A 25748-nucleotide genomic window follows, 5' to 3' on the forward strand; every position below is an offset into this window, starting at 1 on the left:
ACTATAATCCCCCAACTTGAGTAAAATCTTAAAACTATAAGAGGAGGATATAAAAGTAACCATACATTATATATGCATACATACACTTGGCAATACTCGGGTAGATCCTGACTCTGCACTATGGAACAGTTCCTGGCGATGCATAGAGGACCATATGTGAAGCTGGGGAGTGAACTTAGAGCTCTGCATACAAACAAGTGCCTTATCCACTATACTATCTCTCTGGTCCTTCTTCCACACCTTAGTTACCCATGTTAGTACCTTAGTGACATAAGAAAGATTCATCTTGACATCTGTACCTATATGTTCATTGCAGCACTGTTCACAATAGCCAAAATCTGGAAACAACCCAAGTGCCCGAGAACAGACGACTGGTTAAAGAAACTTTGGTACATCTATACAATGGAATACTATGCAGCTGTTAAGAGAGATAAGGTCATGAAATTTGCTTATAAGTGGATAGACATGGAGAGTATCATGCTATATGAAATGAGTCAGAAAGGGAAGGACAGATATAGGAGGACTGCGCTCATTTGTGGAGTATAAAATAACATAAGACCGACACACAAGGATAGTAAATAGAAGTGTCAGAAAGATTACTTCATAGTTGGAAGTCTGCCTCATGAGTGGGAAAAGATAGGACAGCTGGAATAGAGAAGTGATCACTAAGAAAATGATGGCTGGAGGAATCAGTAGGGATGGGAGCTGTGTGCTGAAAGTAGATAATGGACCAAACATGATGACCTCTCAGTGTCTGTGTTGCAAGCCATAATGCCCCAAAGTAGAGAGAGAGTATGGGGAATATTGTCTGCCATGGGGCAGGGGGGAGGGTGGGAAAGGTAAGGGTATACTGGAGATATTGGTGGTAGGGAATGTGCACTGGTGGAGGGATGGGTGTTTGATCATTGTATGATTGTAACTCAGACATGAAAGCTTGTAACTATCTCACGGTGAATCAATAGAATTAAAAATAAATAAATAAATAAATAAGACAGATTCACCAAATGAAGGTATTGTACCCAGAATTACTTCCTTTTTAAGGATTCTCTGGGACTGTGGTAGAACACAGACACCTGCATTTTCTAGTCCTGAGAAGAGGTGACAAACACTTATCTTGAGACTGTTGTTACTATCATCAATGAATGACAATTCTAAGTACCCATAGTTCTAAGTGAAAATTTCTACAGTGAAGAATAATTTCCCCAACTATGTCTCATAAATCACTTGATTTTTGTAAACATATCCACTGTATGATACTGTATGGAAAACAACCATGGCATTCAAGCCATCACATATTGATAAATTTACCTTCAAATCACAATCACTTTTATTTCCAGAGATATATACGTGAGCGGGCTACGCACAGTGACCCAATTCTTTTGTGGAAATGGTTTAAAAGAATCCACACTGACGTGGTCTATATTTTAAAAAATACTAACTGTAGTTTCATTGATTCATTAAATTAAGGAAGGTCATTAACTTCAGACATCCAAATGAGGTAAGATATAGGAATTTTTTTAAAAACATGAATGGTCATTTTGTGGCATATAAAGTATATTTTTACTCTAAGTGAGATAACTGTTGTCCATATAATTTTAATGTTTCATATATATCCTAGATGGAGAAACACTTCTGCATCTGTCATGAACCTATAACCATTATGGACATCTGGCGAAGATTTCACAGAAGTATAAAACATGTGTCTGAAACAGTCTACTTTCTTTCTACATTGAGTTTAAACAATTTAATAATTAGAGTTAATAATTAGATTTCAGGGCATGTGACTTTTATATTCTCATGAGTAGTAATGCCCCTAGCCTCTTACCACTTAAAAGTTTTAAATCAGAGTTTCATTTTTTGTGCCGCTGACCCTTTATTTAAGTATGATCTGGATCTAATTAATATAAACAAGATTTACCAAGCCATATGCTCATTCATCTGTTCCTTAATGTATCAATGTGTCCCTCAAAGGAGTCGGAAATACATACATAGGAGAAAAGTGTCTTCAAATCATCAGTCATGAATCAGTATTCTTTACTAATTTTGAAACAAGATAAAAAATAGTCAAAATAAAAGAGCATACTGTAGATAAAATAATTAAGTAACCCTAGAGAGAAAGTAAAGTGGAATTTATCATCTACACAGTTGGGGTGGGGAGCTGGGAGGGCAGGGGGATGGGGGGCGGAGGTTTTCTGTGGTTCTTGGTGGTCGAATATATGCACTGGATAAGGGATGGGTGTTCGAGCATTATGTAACTGAGACTTAAACCTGGAAGCTTTGTAACTTTCCACATGATGATTCAATAAAAAAAAAGGGAAAGGTCTGAACAATAAAAAAAGAAAAATATAGTTTACTCAAGATAATTATCTTAATAAATAGAAAAGAAATATAAAAAATAAAAAAATAATGACGTAAAAATAAATAGTAGTGGAGGAAAGTAGATAATCAACTATACAATGGTTGTGGAAACAGGAAACAGATATCATACATTAATTATAAAACAAACATGATAGCATGGGGTCAGGAAGAAAACTCAATGGTATGGGGACAGTGTGGCACAAAAATTCTAATTCTATCCCAGACATCCCATAACTCCCTCATGAACTACCAGGTATACCAGCTGGCCGCAGCACTTCATGCTCCACCAAGGAGGTCACCCCTCAGAATTATGACTCACTAAATTGTGGTCAGTTAATATAATGTTCTTAGAAAGCTATGAATGTGAAAATACCCTTTAAGCAAATGTCTCTTGTTGAGATACACAATAAATACATTTCTGGTTATTCTTCTAATGATAGAGATGTTTGAAGAACAAAGTTGGTTAAGCTTCCCATCATCATTATATAAACATCTCAATTTTGTTGTAGATACCATTTACTACATTTTTAGCTTCATTACAGTTTACCAATCTGGAAAGAACAAAATAGACAAAATAGAGAAGATTCTGATTCTGTCTAGAAACAACTTTAACATATTCTTTTCAAAATAGACTTAAATTGTCAGAATGAGCTGAGACCTGACACCTAAGTCAAGAGGTTAGTTAGTTTTTAAGCTAATATTAGGATATCCTATCAGATGGTCTGAATATATTTTCATTTTGTGCTCTACCCATTATTCTTGTATTATTTTCTATACTAATATTTAAATTTATATTAAAACCATGAGCACTTTCTTTTCAGACCTTTACTTTAACTGAAAATTGTTTCTTTAAATAATATTTGAGCTGCACATGACAATCAAACAATGGCTCTCATCAACAGACAATAGTAATAACAAAGTAAGCAAATATCTACCTGATCGATCATTCAAATGTTTCCTTAATGATAGTGGCCGCAGACTTCGATTCAGAACCTGCATGAGTTAAAAAGAATTTATTTAATGGGGACTGTTATTTGGAAGGCAATACAAATTCTAATATTTCCTTATTTTTAAAAAATGGACATTTTCACTGAATCTTTAATCTTGGGCTATTAATCTTAAAATGATAGCAAATGACCAATATAGAAGGATGAACAGATTCTTCTATTTCCAATTTGCTAGCATACACCCCAGTACCACAGACTCCACTACCTATGATTTAATTATCTCACCTTATGATTTACAATAACTTAGTGACATTAAACAGACAAATGAAAAAATGTAAGATTTTGTATACTGCACTTATGTTTTTCTTTATTTATGACTGCACCAGCTAAATTCTTGTCTGCTTTCAGAAAGAATCAGGAGACATTTAAAATAGATGCCACTTAACAAAGAGGTAAGTAATTTCACCGCACTCAGAATATTACTTTCACCCCATCGTTTTTCTCAGATGCAGATATTTAGATGATGCTATGCACATATGGAGAACAATTTAAAGCTACTTAAAGGAATCATACTGAAAAGCCAGCCGACAGGAAGATACCCGTGAACTTCAGATTACCCACCCTTCAGCTTCATCAAATTTGACTTAAGGCAAATTGTTGCATCAGGCACAAGATTCCGCAGTGAGCACCGACAGAGAGATTTAAGTAATGCCACACACAGAGGAACATCTGGGATGGTGGAGCATAAGGAACAAGTCTTAATATTTCTGCATGATTCTTGGCTCATGTTGGATCTGTTATTTTTTTCATCAAGGCATTATATGAAAGGGTACGTAGTAGATGAGGTGGGAGAGGTAGTGGGAGAGATTGCCAAGAGTGGTCTCTGCCTGCAGAGCCAGGAGTCAACCCCGAGCACTGCCAGGCATCCCCTCCCCACCCCACTCTCTCTCACACACAAAAAGAAATACTATGTTGTCGAGAAGAGACAATCATCTTTCCCTTCTAGATGTGCGGACTGTAGGGGATACTAGATTGGCATTATGGAATTCCATTGCTAACTTTCTTCTCACTTCGTCTTCTGCCACGGAGACCGAGAAGAAAATTCTTCTCTTAGGGGCTTAGGGGCCAGGGGGGAGCCACTCAATAGAGTTGGCAGCCAAGGAGACTTAAATTCTCTAGGAAGACAGAGGTACCTCTGGACAGAAGAACAAAAAGGAAGGATGTGATGAAGGAAATCCTGTCACTCTTTCCTCTCTGACTCCTTACTGGAAGGCATGCAAGTGGAAGGGAGAAGCCACCGTACAGAAGAAAAAAAATCAGTTTATGTTGAAGCTCTGGCTCAACTAGCAAACTCACTAAGATCGCTAGCACATGCTCCAACTGTATTTTCTTGAAGGGAGAACAGAAGCCCAGAGAGTGTCTGCTGCTCAGATGGATGGTCTAGATATAACAGTAGCTGGATGCTTCACTGAGACCGGAAGCCAAGCTTTATGGGCTGTGTCATGAGGCCTCTTATGAGAAACCTCCTTCGAAAGCAGTGCTTTCAAGAATGGCACGTAAATTAACACATGGAAATATGGAACCCACTAAATTGGTGGGTCATTGCTGCCACTACACATTAAGTACCTGGGTCCTATCATTTTGCCATTGTTAATATTTTATATTGGTAAGCCTCCAGATAGTATGCACACGGCAGGCAGAGATTGCCTAGTTAAATGGCAGATTTAATCCGCAGAGAATTGCTTTCATATCCTAATGCATTTCCATGAATCAGAGTTAATGTTTAAGTACCCTGGAAATCTGATTTCCAAAAGACTTGCTGCTAGAATCATGATTGTTGTTTTATATGGCACCTTCCGGTGTCCTAAACTCCACAGGGCTAACACAGAAGAGTCCCCTAAGATGCTTTCAGTGCGTTTCCTGGTTATTGTTTTAAAGCAGGGAGGGAGTTATCATCTCTGGTGGAAGGAAGTGTTCATCCGGGAGAGGGAAGTGGTGCTGAAGGAAGGTAAAGTGTTGTGTATGAATCCTTATCAGCAATCGTATGGTAAATCACGTTGTGAAAGGAGTGTGTGTGTGTGTGAGTGTGTGTGTGTGTGTGTGTGTGTGTGCATTATGACAGGTACCTGTCAAAGCACAGTGGGAAGTAAATGGGCTGAACATTGGTGGAAAGGAGTGAACATTGGTGAAGGGGTCAGTGTTGAAACATTGTTTGTATGCCTGAAACCCAATCATAAATAACTGTAATTTCACAGACTGAAAATTTTTTAAGATTTTTTTAAAAAGAAAAGGAAGTGTTTAAGATAGTTCGTACGCTGGCATCTTATTTTGTAACTTCTTACCTAGATTCCCCATTCATCTCTATCTTTTTTTTTTTAATGCCCAACAGTTTAATCAATGTGGGAATTTTGGTTTAAGGGCTTGGGTCAATGCCAGTTGGGGGGTGAAATGTATTGGCACATTGGTCTGTGCATACTATCATAAAAATTGATATCCACACAAGCAAATACCACTGACTGCCAGATAAGAAATATCCCGAGGATGGATTAATGTCTTCTTTTTATTTATCCATCCATAACGAACTCCCTAAATTGCAAGGCAGACATGAGCGAGTTTAAGTGTCGCAACGCAAACAACGCCAGCAGGTTAACCCTGTCCGCTGGATTAAGTTTGCTGATTGAAATGTCTGGCCGTGATTGCCCGTCCCTCCGCTGGGCCTTCTCCAGATGACACAGAGAAACTTCTCTCCCTGATGAGAGATGAAACATTTCTGCCAGTCGAGGTGACATTGTGTTCACTCAATAACGCTACAAGGCCCTGAGGTCCTTCAGCAAGAACGATAACAAAGCAACCCTCATTAGCGCAGTGAGCAAGAATGAAGGTCGTCCCACAGAGACTATGTCGCGCTCACACGTCACCTAGAACATTTGTTCTTCATTAATTCTGGAAGCCCAAGCTGGGCCATGGTCCTGTGGATTCTGAATAATCTGTCCGGCGTCAGCAATAATGGTTAAGATGTTTGCTTCCTCTGTAAGATGCTTAAGAATAATTTTCTTTCACATTAAATGAATCTAAATAATGTTTGGGGACATACTATCATTAGATTTAATATTACTAATAACAGCTTGGATTTCTCAGATGAAATAAATGAGGATTACAGTCATCTATTGACAAGAGCTCGTTATACAAATTTACAAGACTACAATCGTTCTTAGGGATGCATTGTGCAAAGCACTGATTTTAGTTACAGTCCTCTTATTTATTAAAAAAAAAACCCTCAAAATCAAGGTTGTTTCATCTAGGAAAGTTTCCTTTATAGTAAAGCCTAATTTAATTAGCCACGAATTACATGGCAGACATATATTTTCTAATTGTTGACACTTATGTCTAGAATTTTCTCTTGACTGCATAGATGACAGGAAAAATGTGTTACAAAAACAACTTTTAGAAGACTATCCATGGTATGTCTCCTGTCTGATTTAGTAGAAGTAAAGGAAGGCATTTCCCTTAAACATTAAAATATTATTAAATAGAAATTTCTTTACATGAGAACACAAACTTTTAGAAATTTTCAAGTAATCTGAACTAATGAGTGCACTAAACAGACCTAGAAAGTCAGGTCTTGTGTAATAAATATTGTCTTAATGACAAGTACTGCAAAAGTCACATTCTTAAAAGGAAAATAACTATGGTAACATCAGCCTCATTATAACCAAGCTTGATTGTTCCACTAACAAAATAAAATTTGAAAGTCACTAACCCCTCTAGAATTTTTCTAAGCTCTCAGAGAGAAGACAAGTAATGATTATAAAATGATTTCACAAACCAGCATATGAAAATCAGCATTTTATTTTTATCTCATAAAAACATTTAAATATCTACATGTCTGTTGTTACTGTTACTGTTACTGTTTTTGGCATATCGAATACACCATGGGTAGCTTGCCAGGCTCTGCTGTGCGGGCAGGGTACTCTGGGTAGCTTGCCGGGCTCTTTGAGAAGGGCAGAGGCTTTTAGGGCGGCCTCCAATTGCCCTTATGGGTGTCCCCATGGTTCAAACCATATTTGAACCCCATCAAATATGGTGTGAAAATTATAAAAAAGGAGTATTAAGTGTCATATGGTATGTGCTGTGGCTAAAAATCACCTGTGTGGTCCAGAAAGTGGCCTGGAGCATGGCAGTGGCTGGGTAGTGGATTCCACAGGACGTCAAAAGACCGAGTGGCCGCCCACCTACGAGATGGTCAGACTTCTTTGTCAAAACCCTGAATGAACAGTTTGAGTCTCTTACTGTTTCTGGAGTGAGCAGATACCATTGGGCTACACTAACACACGACGGGTACGAATGGAGACATTAATGGCACCCTCTCGAGCAAACCAAAGATCAATGGGATGATAAGTGACACAAGTTATACATTCCTATTGCTTTGAGAAACATAAAAGGGTAAAAAATAGAGAAGTAGATAGCCACAGTAGCTGTAGGGGTCAAAGTGGGTCAAGTTGAGAAATTTGACAGCAACATCTCCACGTGTCTTTGGAAATGTAAGTGGATAAGAATTCAGATTGTACTATGAAACAAAATGTATGGGAAACTCTTAATGATCAAAATACAAATAGTCTGACTGCCATCACTTGTCACAGAATTTCAAATGACAAAATGTGTGGTTATTAGTAATAGTGATCCATTGGCAGTTGATTAGAAATCTCTGTTGTCAACATTTGCCTTTTTATGCAAACTATAAACTGTACAGATATGCTAAGAACATGTTTGCATGAGATCCAGTATTCCAGACTGAAAAGCAGATAGAACTTACCTAGTACTTACTTAGGGGGAAAATGCATAATATATATGAATCTGGCTAAATAGAAATGTTTTCTTTGAAGATGACTTCTTTGTTGAAACACTGTTAGTCACACTTGGGAATACATATTGGAGATGGCATAAAGTTGGTGTCATTTATTCAACATGTTCTATAAACAGCAATTCAGAGAAAAACTTACTGAATCTGTTTTAAGCATTTCCCTGATGTGATGTTTCTTGCCTGCTTGCTCAACTGAGAGGGTGAAACCTCAAGGTAAGGTCTTCTTATTCACATATCTGGGCATGCATATAGTGAAAATGAGTGAAAACAGTCTCTCCACTGGAGTTTCTCATGAAGTCAACCTTCTTTTTAGAGTTTTAGAGCCGGTTTTCTTTCTCTCCCATGCCAAATGTAGAAATTTCTTGGTTGGTAGGTTACAGAGACCGATATAACTGGAGACATTAATGCAGTTTTGAATTTGTGCATTTCACCTTTAACGTTATGGTACTGTAATTTGGGATTTCGCTACAAATGATTTGTTTCCTCCGCCTCCCATCAGTTGCTTCAGCCGATCAGTGTATGGGGGGAAAAGGTAACAGAGCATTCAGAATTGAACCAGAGCACTAGTCTATCATTATTGCCATTGAGACTAATTATAGAGCTTTGGGGCCTGTTTAAGGAGCGTAATAAAAATTAGGTCTATTTAAATATTCATAATTGCTACTTTCAGAGATCATTTAAAATAAAGGAGCGACGTGAACAGTATAATACACATTCGCTCTGTGATCTGACTTGTCTCGGTACAGGGGGCATGTTAGCCTGGACTCTGTAGCAAGGCATTTATATTATTTATTTTCCTTGTTTCCTCCCTCTGAGAGTTTAACGATGAACAGTTTATATCTGAAAATGTTGTGGCAAATTATATTTTTTGTATCATGCTTTGCACTCTTTATTACTTTTATTTTTACTCTTCATATTCCTCTAAGCCAGCTACAAGATATTGCCCCAATCACAGCAGCTACATAATTTAGATTTTAATACATCTTTCTTTCTTTATTGTTTCACTTTGGGGCACACCCAGAGATGCTCAGAGGTTACTCCTGGCTCTGGGCTCAGGGAATACTCCTAGCAGGTCAGCAGACCACATGGGGTGTAGGGATTGAATCTGTTCTAGCTCTCTGGCCCTAATATAGTCTCATTAGCTATAAAACCAAAGGTGAAAGAAACTCTCCTTTCCCACAAAATGACTGAATGTATTGACATTGATAAACCTGCACCTTCTTTCTCTCTTTTCCAACACACACACACACACACACACACACACACACACACACACACACACACACACCTATAATCAGACTCAGTTGTCAACTGTATGTCACCAACTGTACCAAACCCAATTTCATCATCATCATCATCATCATCGTCATCATCATCATCATCACCATTATCGTCATCATCATCATCATCCCGTTGATCGTCGAATTTCTCGAATGGCATCAGTAATGTCTCCATTCGTCCTAGCCCTGAGATTTTAGAAGCCTCTCTTTACTCATCCTTCCCAACGATGCCATATTGGAGGCTCTTTCAGGGTCAGGGGAATGAGATCCAGCATTGTTACTGGTTTGTGAGGCTCTCCCAAGGGGGCAGGAAATTCTCAGTAGCTTGCCAGATTCTCTCAGGGGAGAACTAGGCTATAAGATGTTGTGTGGCCTCAAAGCGGCTTCGCTCCTCTGGGAGCTTGCTTTTAAGTCTCTGGATGTTGGCATTTGGTGGGATTACATGGTGTCGGGGGGAAGTCCCTGGGTGTGACCACCTAGCTACTGGAAAATGGGAAATCTGGGCAGAAGAGGCCCAGTCTCAATGTGCAGAGAATCTCTTGCCCACATGCCTGACTGTCTTCCCCAGGGCCCCTCAAAGGGGTGGGCTCCAGCTACCCTCCCCACCCCGAGCAGCACTCCCGAGGCCGAAGACCTCCAGAGCCCAGCCACAGCCATGCTCAAGGCCCCTCTCCACATGTTCGGATGAGTCTCACGCATGAAGGAACCGGCAGAGGAATCCAGGTGTGTGGGACCCGGGGCTGAGACCTCCAAGCCCAGATTAGAGACAAAATTTCATTTACATGTACTTTCAAGTGCTTTAAACAGGGCCTGGAATGTTCTTTTGGAAATAAGAAGGAAGGAATACCGAAGGGGGTTGTTTCTTTTTTTTTTAATTCTTTCTGTGCAATTCAAATGTCACCTTCTGTTGACCATCCTCTCATATGATTTTTGCCAGGCACACAAATGTTGATGGTCTTTTAAGTAACTGCATTGTTTTAGTTACCCGCCCATTATCTCTTAGTGTTTTAGTCAACCTTTTTTCCCCACCAACCAAGGAAACTGCCTGGTGCCTAGCCTATGGCAAGTCCTAATAGATGATGAAAAAATTAACTGAGTTGTTGAATCTCTTCTGGGTTTTTTGCCCATCAATTGCTCCAGCACAATCGTCTTTCTCATTCTTCCTCCAGTGTATGATAATTGAAAGGTAAGTAAGAAAGAAAAGAGGTGATGGCATTAAAAGTCCAAGATCTGAGGACCAGGGAGGTAGTTCTGGGGGTTCACATACATGACGTACATGCACCCAGTCCTCCAGGCACTACCAAGGGAAGTTCTTGTGACTCTTGAGCACTGTTGCCAGGCTCAGGGAATCCCCAGTGCTACATCGTGTAGCTCTCAGGCCACTGGGAAGGGTCCCAAGAGCTCCTGAGCACCACTTGGGCATGCCTTCCCCAGACTTCAAATCTCCAAGCAATTTAAATCTGTGTAAGAGTGTCCTGATGTTCAGGGAAACGCTTCCTCTCATTGTTGATTGGGATGAGAAGAATTTAGGATGATGTAAATTGTTATGAAAATGGACTTTTGCCCTTATCAACTAATAGCTCTCTTTTGAAATGGCCTCAACTTTTATCTTTTGGTGAATCAATTTCAATTTTCTGTATAAATAAACACAATCACTGAAGTTCTGTGGGTGATGGAAAAACTCATAAAATTTTAAAAATAAAACTCAGGCTTTTTCTAAGTTAAATATTCCATGTTTGAGTTTCTTGTGAATGCTGTTTTGTATTCAATCACTTATTTAACTCATCATCAATAGAATACATCCTCGATGCGATGCTTTTAGGTGATGATTTTAAAAGAATACAATGAAAAAGAAGAAAATTATACTTCTCAGCCATTGAAAAGTTGTGTTTGAAAGAGTTAAGTTTGACAAATCATTAGTACATCCTTCTCTCTTATTCTGTTTTTGGGCCACACCTGGAGATGCGCAGGGGTTACTCCTGGCTCTGTGCTCAGGGATTACTTCTGGCAGACTGACCTTTAAGTAACATGCTTTAAATAACATGATCTTTAAAAAACATGCTAACTCTGATGCAATTCCTGCCCCCCCACCCCAGAAATTATGCCATATTTTGGAACAAAAGAAATAAAAAAAATAAGGAAGCAGCTCTAGTGTTTGTCCCATCCCATTTCCAGTTTCAAAGTCTTTATTCTACTTTATCGTTTTAACAACTTCTGACCTTCCTTGGCAGTTATTTATTCCTTTGATTATAAGTTGTTTTTTTCTGTCAACACTTAACAGGCAAACATAACTGACCAAATGAAAAGAGAAGGATCTTCTGGGATGTAGTTTTACTTCTGTTTCATTCCAAAATTCTAATTTTTTAAAATTCATAAAGTGGAAATTAGTGTTGGTATAAACTTTTAACATGCAATCACCTTCTAAAATGTTCATAAAATTGGAAGACAATTTACGTCGGCAGAGAGGTTCAAGTTATCAGTTATTATGTGTTATCTTCCTACATAAATATCTAGTTATTTTTAGTTAATGAATTAATGAGCTGCTCCTTGAAATATGATAATTAACTGCCATTTGACTGATAGAAGAAACAAATTCTCTGATGGGGAAATGAGAGGCTTTCAGGAATTTTAATCCCTTATGCAAAGCATATTTGAAGCAAATATTACCACCCTGCACACTTTCCCTTGTTAGAGAAAACTGTTTTCATTTCCATCAATCTCAGTCTATTTATTTAGAAATTACTGAGTTATTAGAGCTGCTGTCTGGTCTCTTGTGTTTAATTTTCACTCGGCATCACATTTAGAAACCCTAGCTGCTGACGAAGTGTGCTTCCATTTCTGCATCTTCCAGTCCTATAAAATGAGTCTTGCTGTGAAAAATGAAGATTAATGGGCTTCATAATGACTCTCCCCTGCTAAAACTAATCTGAATAAAGAGAAGACGATGTGAGAGGGTGTGTATTTTTCTCATGGTAGAGAGAGGGAAAGAGAGAATGAGATGAGAGGAAAAACACAAAATCCTGCATGAACTCCTTTGAATAAAAATAAACCATGGTATTAGAGGGATGACTTAAACATTCAAACATACAATTGCCCTATGTCTCAGTAACTTTACTTCTGGATCTATGAGAAACACATACACATGAATGAAAACAGGGACTTAAACATATTTGCAGATATCAGCTCATAGGAACATTTTCAAAATGTTCAAACTAAGCATCCATCCACAGATAAACTGATAGAAAGTGAAGTATATGTACAAGTTTATGTCAAAATAGAGATTGCCTGGACCACCAGTGATTCCGGAGTATAGGGAAGAGGAGGAGAGAAATTAAAAGGAAGGGACTTCAGTAGACAAGCTTGACTACCAGAAACATGAAATCCAAACTACAACAACCTAACCTAAAAGTGCATCTGCTAAGGAGCCATCTTTGGTGGAGGGATTTGAGCTAGAACACTGTGTCTAAGAGCTCAGCAATGAAGAACTTTGTAAATCACAATGTGTTGTCACTGCCACCGTCATCCCATTGATCATCCATTTATTTGAGCGGGCCCAGTAACATCTCCATTCATCCTAGCCCTGAGATTTTAGCAGCCTCTTTTTACTTGTCCTTCCCAATTGTGCCTCATTAGAGGCTCTTCAGGATCAGGGGAATGAGACCCATCATTGTTACTGTATCTGGCATATCAATACGCCACAGAGAGCTTGCCAGGCTCTCCCCCGTGCAGGCAGTAAACTCTTGGTAGCTTGTCAGGTTCTCCAAGAGGGAGAACTAGGCTATCAGATGTCTGGACTCTCCAAAAGACCCAAGAGATCTCCAAGAGACCCCGGTGAAAAACAGCCAGGCACGGGGGCAAGAGACTGCGTCACTCCTTCCCGGGATTTGGTTTTATAGTCTCTGGATGTTGGCCATTAATGGGATTACACAGTGCTGGTGGTAGTTTCTGGGTGTGATTGCCTAGCTACTGGAAAATGGGGGATCTGTGTGGAAGAGGCCCGGTCCTGATCCGAGCAGCCTTGGAGATCTCGGCCCCAGGTCCCGCACACTTGGGTTCCTCTGCTGGTTCCTTCATGCGTGAGGCTCGTCTGAATGTGTGGAGAGGCCTTGAGCATGGCTCAATTAGTTAATAAAACTAATTGCAAAAAGGACTATCAGTGAGCCCTACAAAGAAAAAAAATCTGTATTCTGGCACATGTGATGATATAGATTGGTTTTCAAGACATTGTTCTAAGTGAAAGAAGCCAGTACAACAAGACATGTCTTACACAACTCTGTCTCTCTGCAGCACTGAAAACTGATGATGGAGGGAAAAGCAGATGGTGGTCGTTGCTGTCGGTGACAAGAGGAGTATGGAGTTAATTGTCTCGTACAATGAAGTTAATTTTAGTAGATATAAAGAGTTCTGAAAAGGTATGGTGGTATGGATAGATGGCAAGTAAATACACAGAATATCCCCGAATCATCATCATCATCATCATCATCATCATCATCATCATCATCATCACCATCATCATCATCCCGTTGATCATCGAATTCCTCGATCGGTCTCAGTAACGTCTTCATTCGTCAGAGCCCTGAGATTTTAGAAGCCTCCCGCTACTGGTCCTTCCCAAAGATGCCTCCAATGCGGCTTCCCCGAATAGAACACTGAAAATGGCTAACACATAAGCTGGAGTCTATGTATATTTTCCACACTGAGAAAAAAAATCATGAGCCTAATTTGGTGTGAGTTATTAGGATATTGCAGGGACAGCATTTCAAATATGAGGAATGATTATTCCAAGCCTCCTTTTTTCTTTTCTTTTCTTTTCTTTTCTTTTCTTTTCTTTTCTTTTCTTTTCTTTTCTTTATCTTTATCTTTTCTTTTCTTTTCTTTTCCTTCCTCTTCTCTTTTTGAAACCTAAGTAGTTTCTTACAGGCAGGCACAAGGCTCAGTCTTGCATGTGGGAGGCTGGACAAGGTCTCCCATGGACCCCTGTAGGATAACATAGACTCAGGTAGTTTAGGTTTATTGGGTTACTCCCATTACAGTGCTCCCATTCCTCTTTGCTTATTTGTATCTTCTTTCTTAGTGTTCTGTTGACTAGTAAATACTGTTTTTCTCTTCTCCTTGAGTTCTTTGCATGGTTTATTCAGAGCAATGTCCTTTTTGTATGGACACAGGAAGACTTAGCAAATGCTATGCTTTTATAACCTGGGAGTCATTTGACTCTACATGATATTTTCCTCCTGGGCATCTGTTCTCTCAACCTAAGCTCAGCTGCCCTTACTTCCTAGCACCCCCAAAATCAGGGTCCCGACGAGGGACGAGACGGACCCAGGGCAAGCGGTGAGTTGTGTGCTACCCTGGCATCGAGATGGGCCTGGCCAAAGTGCCTAATGCTTAACTATAAGTTAAGAGCTTGATTGTGGACAAATGTTGTCATGATCCAAACAGTGATAACTAGATTCGGACCCTGCTAGGGTGAGGAATGATTAATCTGGCCTGAGAGCTGTGGTCTGAGCCTGTGGCAAGATGTTGTCAGGAGAGCTGCCTTGCAAGCCTCAATGTATCTCTTGCTATGTCCATACAAAAATAACTAATATTAAGATGTTAATAAGTGTTTGGACTAAGGAAAAGAAAAAAAACCTTAATAGTCAGGTAGGGCTTTGGAATGCCCTGCCCTCAGGAAGGGCTTTCTTATGTTGATTTTGCTACATGGCTGTGTGTAGCCTAGAGGGCAAGGTGGGAGAGAGAAGTAAGAGGAGAGACAGAGAAGCCAGAGAAAGGCTGGAGTAGATCAAGAGAGAGGACGGAGCTGGGAGTGCGAGAGATGAGAAAGATGGAAGACTGAATAAACGGTAACTAATCAGCAACCAGCTTGGTCCTCATTCTTCATTCGCCTGTCCTTGGCCAACGGCTGTCCCGATCCAGCCCATACACAGCGGTTCCAGAGCACCAAACATGGGCAGTGAGACACAGCCGCCTGGAGAGCCCGCGATGGAGAGCCCGAGAGTGCCCGCGCCTTTTGGCGAGCTTTAGTTTTTTACAGACCCGTAAGCATCCAGCTACAAGTCAGCTCCTGAGCTCTGCTAGGTGTGGCCCCCAAACCAACTAAACAAAAATGAATAGACAAACATAGAGTGGACCAAGGGGATGTGCCTAATCAACCAGTGGATTTTCAGTTTTTGTGACGTCAACTTCCTTGCCCAGTTTTCTTTGCAAATACCAGTCATGCGTGCATGCACAAACACACACACACACACACACACACACACACACACTGCCAATGTTCTAGTCCTGTCTCCTCTAAACAGGGTGGTTCTTCACCAGCTCCAGGGAGCAGAAGAGACATTTTCATTCCAAACAGGGGTATCCAAGATGAATTCTGAGATGGTTGAGATCCACCTTCTTCTTGTTATACCTGATTCATTAACTGACTGATCTAATGAATCTGAGCATCAGATTCCTTCCTTTGGATTCCGTATTTGAGGTAATACTGATGCCTCTGGCCTTTGATGATGGATCCAGCAAGAAATTTCGCAAACTGTCGAAGGCATGGGTCCCTGTCTAGGAAATGTGCAATAATAGTTGTTTTGCTATTTGGGGAAAATATGCATGCCTTGTTTGTAATGCCCATTTTGTCAGTGATGATTAGTCTGGTTTGAATTAAGCATACTTTTTCAGCAGCCCCTACTCTAGCCATAAACGTTTGCTCACAATCTCTTTTAAGGATCAAGAATGCCCACTCTTGAACAACAGTAAGAATGGTACCAGAAGTCTAATTTCCTTTCTCCCCTTTCAGCTTCTAGAAAATGTTCCACACCATTGCTCTTTGCTTAATGGTGTGGCGTCTTGAGGCAAGCTTAAGTCTGCTTCTGTTGAAGGTGGCATTGATCCACTGGCTTCTGTCTCCTTAGTCAATCAAACTCAATACAGTCCCTTTTTTTCTCACTCTTTTTTGCAATTGCTTTAAAACTCTCCCAAAGTTTCGAGTTCCTTTCTTTGCCTGAAGTCTCCAAATATTAGCATGCCTGGGAGAAGGCAGGAATTGCTTTTCAAAAGATTGACAATCTCAATAAACTACAACTCTGGGGACAGGAGTCCAATTTTATTCAAGTCCATAAGAGCAAGATCGTTTTGTTTACAACTGTGTTACAATGAGTGGGATATTTATAACAATGTTTGATGGTTTTGAATCCAGGAGCTCTATCAGGCACTGAGTGACGTATTTGCATTTTCTTTCTGGTACGATGGGCTAATATAATTTTAGAGGTCACACCAGCACGCCACCAAGCTAGATATAATAGCATAAAGAAAAAGTGAGTCCCTTTCTCTGTTCTCTTTCAATCCTGATTACATCAGCAGTAAACTAGTAGTTTGGGGCTCGTTTGTCTTTTTTGCCTTTCTAATTGTGAATAACCTTTCTCTTGGAGAAAGAATTTTAGATGATAATGTTTAACTGGGCTTTAATAACACTTTATAAGTTTCCCTTTACTGTACTCATGATCAGCAAAACATATTATTAGATGCATAGAGGTGTTGAAAGTCTTCTTTTGAGATAAAAGAGTTATAAATAGAAATATGAAGGAAATATGCAGGATCCTTCTTTAGATATAAAAAATAAGAAAGAGATATAAAGTAAAAACCAACTGATACTAGAGTATTATAAGATAAAACAAGGTGCCAGAAGTTCTGAGGTCAACCAGTTGGACTAAAATTGACTTCTATATTGGGGTGTGTCAGTTGGAGAGTCAATACATCTTATTGAAAAAAAATTGGTTCATTTACTCTGGGCACTGTGTCCAATGGACAGCATAGTGAGTATCATATTTATAATCCCTCAGTCAAGTTTATTTGTCATGAGAGTAGCACTCAATAGGAAATAGTGTTAAAGCTTAATGACCTTTTTATTTAAAAACTAATTCCTCACAGGGACTGAAGTTCTTGGAAAATGTACAGTCAAGCCATTCCATTTTCATAGAGCAGAAAAAAAATGGGACCAAGGCCAGGTATTTATTTGACCATTCAGTCAATCAATGAGGCTTATTTCCTATTGACTTTGGGTAAGTTTTCAGACCTCCCTGAGTTTCAACTCCATTATCATTCGGGGTATTGCGAAGATTTTGAAAAGTGAGGCTTATAGAAGGGCCTGGCAAATCTCCTGCATCCAGTAAAGAGTGACAGGGACTATTTTCATTCCTATAAACTACAATGTGGCACGCTGTCGCTGTCAAGTGGTCACCAAAAATTGACCATTTCTGTTTTGCAAAAAGGGGATGGAAAACAGCTCTCTGTGGAAGCAGCAGGATCCATGATACCATCGAGCCAAATGAATACCCGGACCTAGCAGCTGGATGCAAAAAGTAAATGGTGGAATGCTTCCTTAGAAAGAGAAGCTGGTAACCATGTGTAGTTGAATGATTTTTCACTTGATTCTGTTTTAATATATTTATGCTTCTGTTGTTGTTTGACACTCTGCCTCCAAAATTAAGTTTCTGTCTTAAAATTTTTCTACTGTCATTTCAAGTACAAAGGATATAAACTCTGGGGCTTACTAAAAGCACTGCATAGAATAAATCTTTTCTTCCTCTCTGTTTTGGGGTCACATCTGGCAGTGTGCAGGGGTTATTCTTGACTGAGCTCAGAGATCACTCCTGATGGGCTCAGGGGACCATATGGGGTATCGAGGATCGAACTCAGGTCAGATGTTTGCAAAGCAAGTACCTTACCTGCTGTACTATCTCTCCAGACCCCAGAATAAATCTTAATGGAATAAAGTACAGTTCTAGAGTTATATAAATCAGCTAATTTAGAAAAATGTGAACCTATTTTTTTTCTTGAAAACTTTTATTGCGTCTTGAAATTGTGTTCCTATTAATGATTCCTATAAAATTATTTTCAATACATTCTTAAGTTATATATTTTATAGACTATTCTATATGCTATAGTTCTCTATCTAAAATTTTTTGATGAATTTTTAAAAATCCCATGTCTCTGGAACTAGAGATATGGCTTTCCTGTAGAATTAATATTTGGTATGATTAACATTATTACTAAATAACAGAATAATATAGGTTTAAATTTAAAATACTCAAAATAAAATTTTATTTGAATGCATTATTTGATAACTGTGAAAATATGTTTTACATTTAGTTCATATACTCATAAGAAAAAGTATCAAACATTTGCTTGTCTATATTAGAGGCCTGTTTTAAGAATTTAATGATATAGGAAAGCAAGTCATACCTTGACAGTTAATCCTTCTGACTAGTGTCAAAAATCAAGTGGTAATACATGTCAAAATTATTTGTTGAGTTCTACCATGTGAATTTCATTGGCAAAACAAAAGTTGAAAATTGACTCACTGCAGTTCCTGGAGTCATTTACTTAACAAGCTCTCACCAATATTTTCCAGTGGTCTTTTTGTTTATCTCTGAATTTATACTCACTTTTGTCCTAAAAAGCTACCAGATACATTGTTCTTTGTCAAATGGGGGGTGGGGGGAAGGGAGAAAGACTTGAGAGATGACTCAAAGGGCTGGAGTAATGTGGGACAACCAGGCTTGTTCCCCTGCACCTGGTCGCCTCAGGTCTTCTGGAAGCATCTCCCCTGCACCCCCAACATGGCCCCCCAACCCCAAAGTAAAATAAAATAGAAAACAGGTGACAAACACTGGCAATTCAGCCATAGATATCAAGATAAATGTAGAAAGCATGGGAAGGATACTATTTGAAGTATGGACGAATTCTAGATTCATATTTCCCAAACCTTTTAGAAATTATGTTGTCCAGTGAGACGACTACTTTTATATGCAATACAAATGCTGGAAACTTTAAGCAGGAAAATGAAAAATATTCTTGATGCAGTGGTCAAAAAACATTATTCATGACATGGAGGAGTGGCACGGGGGCGCTGGAGAGCAGAACAGACAAGGAGGGTTTTGCAATAGTTGCATTGAGAAAATATGGTCTCTCTTAGGAGTCAATGACTTCAGAATAAAGCAAGAGTCTAGGGACTGGAGCAATAGCACAGCGGGTAGGGCATTTGACTTGCATGTGGTTGACCTGGGTTCGATTCCCAGCATCCCATATGGTCCCCCAGCACCGCCAGAAGTAATTCCTGAGTGCGAAGCCAGGAGTAACCCCTGTGCACCGCTGGGTGTTACCCAAAAAAGCAATAAATAAATAAATAAATCACAATCACACAATCACGAAATCCCATTAATCATCGATTTCTCCAGTGGACTCAGTAATCTCTCCATTCGTCCTTTCCCTGAGATCTTAGAAGTCTCTCTCAACTCAGCCCTCTTAATGATGTCACACTGGAGGCTCTTTCAGGGTCAGGGAAGGGGATCCAGCTTGTTACTGAATTTAGCATATGAATACACCATGGGAAGCTTGCAAGGCTGTCCCATGTGGGCAGGAAACTCTCAGAAGCTTGCCAGTTTCTCCCAGAGGGAGAAGTAAGTTATAAGATATCGCTTCTGGGAGCTTGCTTTTAAGTCTCTGGATGTTGGCCATTGATGGGATTACACACACCTGGGTTCCTCTGCCGGTACCTTCATGCGTGAGGCCCGTTCATGCATGAGAGGCCTTGAGCATGGCTGTAACTAGATTCCGGTGTCTTTGGCCACCGGGAGCTCTGCTCAGGGTTGGAAGGGAAGCTGGAGCCCATCCCCTCTGAGGGGCCCTGGGGAAGACAGCCAGGAGTGCAGGCAAGAGAAGAAAGGAAAGAAAGAAAGAAATAGGAAGGAAGGAAGGAAGGAAGGAAGGAAGGAAGGAAGGAAGGAAGGAAGGAAGGAAGGAAGGAAGGAAGGAAGGAAGGAAGGAAGGAAGGAAGGAAGGAAGGAAGGAAGGAAGGAAGGAAGGAAGGAAGGAAGGAAGGAAGGGAGGGAAAGAAAGAGAGAAAGAAAGAAAGAAAGAAAGAAAGAAAGAAAGAAAGAAAGAAAGAAAGAAAGAAAGAAAGAAAGAAAGAAAGAAAGAAAGAAAGAAAGAAAGAAAGAAAGAAAGAAAGAAAGAAAGAAAGAAAGAAAGAAAGAAAGAAAGCACAAGTCTATTGACCAAATCTTTGTCGGGGAATAATAGTAAGTGGCTTTAAACTCTAATCAATTCACTCACTTGGGCATCAATGCCACCAAAGCAAGAGTAGAAACATGGAGTGAAGTTATGTCTAAGGAGATAAGTTTTATTTGAAAAATCAATGTTGAGGTGAGAGCAATAGTGCATTGAGTAGGGCAATTGCCTTGCACGTGGCTGACCCAGATTTAATCCCTGGCATTCCATCTGGTTCCCAAGCCCACCAAGAATATTCCCTGAGTGCAGAGCCCAAAGTAAGCTCTGGTCACCAGCAGGTGTGGCTCAGAAAGCAAAAACTAAATAAATGAAAACACAAAGTGTGGGATATTTTTTGGGTATGCGTTAAGTAAGGGCTGGAGCGATAGCATAGCAGGTACCATGTTTGCCTTGCATGCGGCCAACCTGGGTTCGATTCACCTGTCCCTCTTGGAGAGCCCGGCAAGCTACTTTGCCCTACACGGCAAAGCCTGGCAAGCTTCCCGTAGCGTATTTGATATGCCAAAAACAGTGACAACAAGTCTCACAGTGGAGATGTTACCGGTGCCCACTCGAGCAAATTGATGAGCAATGGGATGACAGTGCTACAGTGATACAGTGATGTGTTAAGTAATACATGTAAGACTATGAAAAGAAATGCAGTGTGGGGCAATGAATAGGATGTGTTTTTTCAAAACCTATCAACAATTATCATTTGATATTCATTTGCTGCAGAATGGAAACTATAGAAATCAATACTGTACACTGTCAAAAAAAAATTTGGGCATATTCTCAGCCATGGGTCCATCAGGTAATTGACATACAGAACAGAAGTGTATGTGTGCGTAGAAAGGAAAAAACAGAGAACTTTTGTAACTCACCAAAGCAAAAGTTCTTAGCAGAGTGCAAAAGAGTATTTGATATTGGAAATGCTCTCTATTAGTCACAAAGCAAAAGCCTATAGTAGATTCATAGTCCAGAAATCTTTTTTAAAAATGGAAAAGTCAAACACCAAGATATTAAACCACTGAGCAACAGAAAATTTGAACAGACCAACAGCGTTAGAGATAGTTCTTCAGAAATGGAAACTTCTCCAACAAATGAAAGCCCAGGACTAATTTCCATGGTAAATTCTAGCAACAATTTTTAAAGTAATTAACACTGGGTTGGGGATATGACAGGGCACGGGGGCACGTGACCTCTGTGAAAACCTGGTTTTGATCTTGACACTGAGATCAAAGAAGGGGAAAAAATGAAATGAATAATAACCTTTGTTCCACACTTTCAAATATTGTAAATGAAAGAAATACTCAAACGATTACTAAGAGATGCCACTGAATGGCTGGGAGTTCCTTTTACCCCACTGCATATGTAGAGCTTGCTAAGCTGGGTCACAAACCCTTCAAGACACTAATGATGCTGTAAAATAACACCAAGCACCTCTAATTTAGAGTTTGCATTGTGCCTGGTTTTAATACCCTGCCAAGACCTCTTTGATCTTACTAACAATCCCAATAACAAGAAACATCAGGAAATGCGTTATGGTTCATTTGCTGTTGTTAATTCATATGAAAATGAAATTCTATGCCACCTACTTTATGCAGAATAAATTGAGTCAATGCATTTAGAGCATTTATTGAAAATGTTGGCACATATTAAATATCCATGAAATCGCTTTAAATATTTATATGTTTTTAAAAATGTTCCTCTCTCAGGCCGACCAAACCAAGCATCTCTGAGCCCTGAGCTTTTCTGGAAAGACTCCTACAAATAGAGATGGAGATAGATATGATTTTTTTAACTTTTCTAAACATTGTAATAAATTCTTTCTGCAATATTAAATTGATGTGCCAAGTATGATTGATCATTTATCAGTTTTGTATTAAATACTTCTGAATATTAATAAAATCATAAAATAAATCATTTATACAGCTGCCTGAACTATAGTGTAAGATCAATCTTGCATCTGCTTTTTGGGGTCATTTTCCAAGTTGTTTTCTTTTTCAAGTTTTGGGCTCATACAGTTTATTTTGAACTGAGGGAGCACACTTTACAATGCAGTTCAAGATAGTTCCATTCACACATCACTCCCTTACCACGGCCACCCTTGATTGTCCACTACCCTATGTCTATCAGCTCTGGTTCTTTATTCCTCTCCTTCCCAGAAGTAAAATGAAAGAGAACTCAAACATTTATTACTGTGCTTTGAATTCAGGGGTCAGATAACATTTAGAATAGTATTTCAAGGCCAGAGTGATAGTACAGCACAAAGGGTGTTCGCCTTGCATGTGGCCAACCCGTGTTAAATCCCCTACTGGCATCCCATATGGCTCCCCATGCACCGCCAGGGGCAATTCCTGAGTGCAGAGCCAGGAGGAACCTCTGAGCATCACTGGGTGTGATCCAAAAAGCCAACACACACACACACACACACACACAACAACAACAACAACAACAAATCCAGTATTTTTAGGATATTTCACAGGAGACACAGGTGAAAACCATGTAAATGGTGTGGGCTGGGAGAGCACAGCATGAGACTAAGGGGCCCAAGCTTAAGTGGGGGACAGAGGAGGGAAGCAAGGCCAGGAGAGGCCACAGCTGGCAAAGAGCTGGGAAATGCTGATTTAGATGACAAAACTGCAGTCTGTCATCTAAGTCAGCACTGACTCTGGACTCTGAACCAACTCCCAGGGAATGGCTGTGTGTATTTTACACTATTTACGTGATCATTTGCTGCCTCTCAAAGAGGTAGATCTTGTCTGCTAGACATGCACTGTCTATCTGCTTTGCATTATTCTTCTTCAACATTTTTATGTCTGATTATTAAGTAAACAGTAGAATCTAAGAGACTGTTCACTGTGCTCAAGATCCTAATTATTCCACAAGTGTTTTGTTTATCTTGGAACAAGAGGCCATCACTAAATTTTTAATGAGTACCTCTCTTTCAGTTTAATTTTTAATCCCAATTTTAATAGTTACTCAGTGAGCTTTGGCGGCAGCGGTAATTTAAAATCCCAGGTAAAATTCTGGTCGTTTTCAAGTGATAATCAAAAAGTCCTATTTTACAGGCCCAGATGCTGCTATGGCCCAAGAAGAAATATATCTATATACCTATTGCTTCTCTGCATCTCTCTCAGAGATCATGATACAGCATTTTGACATATAGCACTGTAGCACTGTCATCCGTCTCATTGTTCATTTATTAACTCCAGCGGGCACCAGTAAAGTCTCCATGGTGAGACTTGTTGTTACTGTTTTGGGCATATTGAATATGCCATGGCTAGCTTGTCAGGCTCTGCCATGCCGGCAGGATACTCTCCGTAACTTGCTGGACTCTCTGAGAGGGATGGAGGACTCAAACCCTGGTCGGCTGCATGCAAGGCAAACGCCCTACCCGCTGTGCTATCGCTCCAGTCCATTTTGACATATAGAACATTTAATTAGCCTCCTGTGCATATCAGTTATTCCTGAAGGTTCCCCTCCCCCTTCAGAACTGAAAAAAACTATAAATAAAATAAATAAAGACCTTAGTCCCCTTTATTTAAGACAGAGGAGGTGGGATGCACAGCTCCATGGCAAAGCAACTGGCCTTGCAGAGTTTCATCTTGGACCCATATGGTCCTGGCGAAACTCTGAGGAATTTCCCAGGCGTGTAACTCAGCCTTCTGACAAAACAGAAAGGAGAAACATGTATTCCCTGAAACAATCTTCTAAGCATGACAAATATTTTTTTGAAATAAGGTAAGAAGAGCTTTTAACTCCAGGAAGAAACGGTTGTGTTTAAAAATGGAAACAGCCGTCAAAACTCAATGGGGAAAAGGAAATTCATAATGGTACTATACATGTTTCATCCTCAATGTAATTTTAATTCTCTACTCAAACAATATCACAATCATCATAAAATACTCAATGGTAGTCTTACAATTATCTAATTTCAGAAAACCTACCTTGCCACCCTTTCCTTTGTTTAAACTATTTTAAATAGAACAATGCTTAAAATGTTTTCCCACTGCTAAGGTTATTTCTGGAAATGTTGGGAAATATTTTTTTTTGGTTTGGGGTTATACCGGGTGGTACTCAGGATTTAGTCCTGGCTCAGCACTCAGAGATTACTCCTGGCAGTATCAGAAAACCATATGGGGTGCCAGGGATCAAACCCAGGTCAACAGAATGCAAGGCAAGTGCCCTACCCAGTGTATTATTGCCATGTCCTCTCAATAAAACTTTATAGGTAAAAATACTTGGCGTACAGTGGGGAAGAAAGGGGCAGTAGAGAATCCTACAGACTATAGAATAGTTAAGGATGAGGATGGCTGTAGAGGAACTGAATGAGGGGCTGAGTTTCTGTAGCTTGTCATCTTCTGCTTTACATCTTTTTCCTTTGCCACCTCCTGAGTTTTTAATCTTGTGTAGCAGGAAGCTCAGGTTGATATTATCCTGACATTCAATACATACCAGAGGCAGGGAGAAAAGAAAATCTAGAAGAAGTGGATTTGGGGAGATAGTTCAAAGGGCTGAGCACAGGCACGGCTTTGTGAAGCCCTGGCTGCTGGTTTCCCTGGGGACCACCACAAGTGACCCCCAAAGAGTGAGCCAGGAGAACACGGAAATACCATGGGGTGTGGCCCCCCATAGCAGCCAACCAATAAGAAGTCATTCCTTGATGAACGGATGCCACTCTGATCTCTTTCCTCGTGGCCTCTTGCAATTTCTCATGAAACCAAGATGCCTGCCAAACCGCAAAGTCAAAAAACCAGATTCACAGCCTGGCACCAGTCTGATTTGCTAACTCTCATGACACACCACCCACACCCCCTGTTCAATGGCCTCATTGGACTGTGGGAAATGGAATCAGTAGGGCCTCTATCTTACATTCTTATTAAGACTGGATCAGAAACATAAGGGGACTCAACATTGAAGTTTCTCCTTTTTCCAGGAGCACTGTAGCACTGTAGCACTCTCATCCAGTTGTTCACTGATTTGCTCAAGCAGGCACCAGTAACGTCTCCATTGTGAGACTTGTTGTTACAATTTTTGGCATATCAAATACGCCACAGGTAGCTTGCCAGGCTCTGTCGTACCGGCGGGATACTCTTGGTACCTTGCTGGGCTCTCTCAGAGGGACGGAGGAATCGAACCCAGGTCAGCCACATACAAGGCAAATGCCCTACCCACTATACTATCACTCCAGTCCAGGGAAATATATACATATATATGTATATATATATATTAAAATTATCGTATATTATGAATTTATTATAT

The sequence above is a fragment of the Sorex araneus genome, chromosome 2 (genome assembly GCF_027595985.1).
Source record: "Sorex araneus isolate mSorAra2 chromosome 2, mSorAra2.pri, whole genome shotgun sequence".
NCBI classification, from domain to species: Eukaryota; Metazoa; Chordata; class Mammalia; order Eulipotyphla; family Soricidae; genus Sorex; species Sorex araneus.